Genomic DNA, 3,856 nt, shown 5'->3' on the forward strand with positions numbered 1-3,856 from the left:
ACTTTAAAAGTTTTCAATTTAGTCACTCAACTTTGAATTACTCCTATTTAATCATTATGTTCGGAGGTTTTCCACGGAAGCTGCTCTCACCTAGTGTTGGGGGCAGCCTACTATCTTACCTCCCCCTTACCCCATTACATAGGAACAAGGGACAACCATTTTTTTAATCATTATGATTTATTTATTAATTTAGTATGATGTGGCATTTATTATTATTGTTTTATTAATATGATTAAAATAATGTTAATTAAATTAAATTTTAAAATTATATTTAAGAAAGAAAAATAGAGGAACACATTAATTTTTTTTTTAAAACTACGAGGGCCTCAGGTATCCTTTACCAAAAAAAAAAACCTACTTAAAGGGTATTTAGAGCTAAAACCCAACATATTTCCAAACTAAAAATGAAAGCTGTTAGAATTCTTACATCTTGTCATTACTCCATTTCTAACTAAAGCCGTGTTAGTGAGTCGTCAGACCACTTTATTTTTTCTGAAGCAAAAACCCAAAAACAAAGCTTAAACAAAAAGATTCTTTGAAAGGCCTATATATGTATATGTTCATTCCCCCCAAACACGCCACTGCGTCTTCTCCAACTAGCGGCGTCTAAAACAACAAGACAACATGAAAATCTTCCTTTTCTTCTTCTTCTACTGCTTTTATCTCTCATCTTCCAATGTAAGAGAAACTAAATTCCCTCTTCTTGTTTGTGTTCCCTGTTCTATATTGTCTCTTCTATATAGTTTGCTTTTAATTTTGTTCTATTTCCAGGCACGGGCACAGGCCAAGGTGAACCCATTTACACCCAAAGCTTCATTGATTCGTTACTGGAACGGCCACATTTTCAGCGCTCTTACGGAGTCGACGTTTTTTGTCTCCAAAGCTTCTCCGCTCAACGGTGTTGACTCGGCCAGACTCACCAACTCGCCGACGACGACTCTTTGTCCTCCCACATTGTTGATTTTTGTTCATTGGCCGGTCTTTTCTGTTTGTTTGGGGATGACTCGTCGGTACTGGATGTCGTGGCCAAGGGCAACCAGGATGCGGATTTTGAAGTTTATTCGAGTAAGAGCTTTAAGGGTTATGGCACGTCGAGACGCGGAGGGGTCAACTCGTTCAAGAACTACTCCGACGGGCTCAATACTCCGAATGAATCGTTTAAAAAGTACAGCGGCGGATCGAACGGACATCGAGAAGAGTTCACTAGTTATGCCAAAGATGCCAACGTCGCCGTTGATAACTTCACCAACTACGGCTCCGGCGCCACGGGCGGCTTCGGTGGATTCAACAGCTATCAGGAACGAGTTAACGTGCCGAACCTCCGTTTCACCAGCTATGACTCGGACGGTACCAACCATAAACTCTCGTTCTCGAGTTACAGCTCCGAGACGAACTCAGGCTCCCAAGCGTTCAACAATTACGGGAAGAAGGGAAGTCAGTTCCAGCTGAGTTCACAAGCTACGGTGGTAACGCCAACACCATCGGGTCGAGTTTTACAGGGTACGGGGTGTTGGGGAACTCGGCAAACGACTCGTTTAAAGCCTATGGTGACTCTGGTAACAATCCCCATAACAGCTTCAAAACGTATGGTTTAGCTTCTAAGCTGGGGATCGATAGTTTCACTAGCTACAGAGATTCAGCCAATGTGGGAGACGATTCTTTTCAGTCTTACGCAAGGGATTCAGATTCCGGAAAGTTAATTTCGCGAACTACGGGAAAACATTCAACGTCGGGAACTCTACGTTCAAAGAATACGGTAAAGGATCCACCGGTGCAACCACCGTAGGGTTCAAAATATACGATTTGGCTCGATCGTTCGTTGATTATGCCAAAAAGGGTGTCTCGTTTTCCGGTTACTCGAACTCGAGCTCCAAAGAAACAGCCTCATCGGCGACCAGTGGCATTCCCGTAAAAAGATGGGTTGAACCGGGTAAATTCTTTAGGGAGTCCAATTTGAAGGAAGGGAATGTCATGGTGATGCCCGATATCGTCGATAAGATGCCACGAAGGTCATTTTTGCCCCGGGTGATTTCTGGTAAATTACCGTTTTCGACCTCGCACTTATCCGAGCTTAAGAAGATTTTTGGGACGACCATGGAACCAGTGCTCGCGAACGCATTGGCGGAATGTGAGCGACCAGCGAGCCGTGGCGAGACGAAACGGTGTGTCGGTCGGCGGAGGACATGATCGACTTTGCCACCTCTGTGTTAGGCCACAATGTGACGGTCAGGACGACGGAAAACGTCAAGGGATCAACGGAAGAGATCATGATCGGAGAAGTCAAAGGGATCAACGGCGGCGATGTGACGGAATCGGTATCCTGCCATCAGAGTTTGTACCCGTACCTACTCTATTATTGTCACTCCGTGCCCAAGGTTAGGGTTTATCAGGCTGATATTTTAGATGTTAAAAGCAAATCCAAGATTAATCACGGTGTTGCCATTTGTCACCTGAACACGTCAGCTTGGAGTCCAGGTCATGGTGCCTTCGTGGCACTTGGATCTAGTCCGGGACGAATCGAAGTCTGCCATTGGATCTTTGAGAATGACATGACGTGGACTATTGCGGATTAAAAAAGGAAGCTAATTTTGGTCCCACTTAGTTATTTATTTTCATTTTTTGGTCCAACCACTTTGTTACTTCTATTTCCATTGTTTTCTATTGTTATAATTTATCATCAAGTTATGGTGGGTTTTTTTCTTCTCTCGGTGTTCGATTTATTTAAATTAAATTAATATTATAAATTAATTGAAAATTAATTTAATAAAAAAAATGTTGAAACTTTTTAGTCCAAGATTGAAATCATGATAATGACGGGAAATCTTACGTGCGGCACCTTAAATACACGGTTAAGAAAAGGTGTTATTGGTTTTTTTTATTTTTTAAATAATAAAACTAGTAAAAAATTACTGAAAATATTATTATTTCTATCAGTTTTGTTATTATTGGCGTTTTAACAGTTTTGTTAACATTTTCAATAAAACGCTACTGATTTTATTATTATTGGACACTTTACCAGATTTGTTAAAAAATATTAATGTTTTATGTAAAAATAATATTATTTTATATAAATTTTTTATCGATTTTATTATTTAAAAAATAATAAAACCGATAATTTTATTTTATTTTATATTAAAGGTGACGTATTATAGAAAATGACACTCTTGGCATGCATACCTACTACCGCATCTAGTACACCTAGTACTATAAAAGCAATCCCGAGTGTACGTGGTATTGAGCTCACCTAAGATGAATAAAATTAGCTAAGTCATAAAATCATAAATAAATGACATAATATTTTGAAGAATCTTTTTGTCATATATATATATGATTTTAAAATTTATTAACACATATCCTCCTTTCATGTAATAAATATTTTAGACAAAATTTTATACGTAAATAATTCATTATTGTCTGCATTTATTTATTGAATTATTTATTTATTATAATAATTTAATTTTAATTAATTAACTAAACAATCATAATACATCAATAACTCTAATATAAGTACTAAACCCACATTGATATTCCTTAAATATCCATATTCACTTTACATTCTCACTTGTATTGCTCATGTCTAGTGGCAGAACTTGGTGATGGAGTTTGGGGATTAATTTAAAACTTTAAAAACTTCATCGGTTTAAACTATTTTTTTAAAATTTTGAAGGGTTTAGTTTACATTTTTTCAAAAACAATTAGGGTCTAACTAAACATTTTGAAATTTTGAGACGCTTAATAAGAATTTTTAAAAATTATAGGAAAGAGTTTAATCAAGAACATCAAAAAATTAATATTTAATCTAAATTTCTAAAAAAAAATTGAGAGGACCAAATTAATTTTTAAAAAAGAGTAGATT

General features: G+C 37.1%; 1 pseudogene; it reads left to right on the forward strand.

Annotated features, from left to right (window-relative positions):
• Nucleotides 1-624: 624 nt before the first annotated feature.
• LOC120210751 lies at nucleotides 625-2,588 on the forward strand (annotated as a pseudogene).
• The last annotated feature ends 1,268 nt before the right edge of the window (nucleotides 2,589-3,856 follow it).

Source organism: Hibiscus syriacus, unplaced genomic scaffold (genome assembly GCF_006381635.1).
Source record: "Hibiscus syriacus cultivar Baekdansim isolate YM2019G1 unplaced genomic scaffold, ASM638163v2 tig00109926_pilon, whole genome shotgun sequence".
Lineage (NCBI taxonomy): Eukaryota > Viridiplantae > Streptophyta > Magnoliopsida > Malvales > Malvaceae > Hibiscus > Hibiscus syriacus.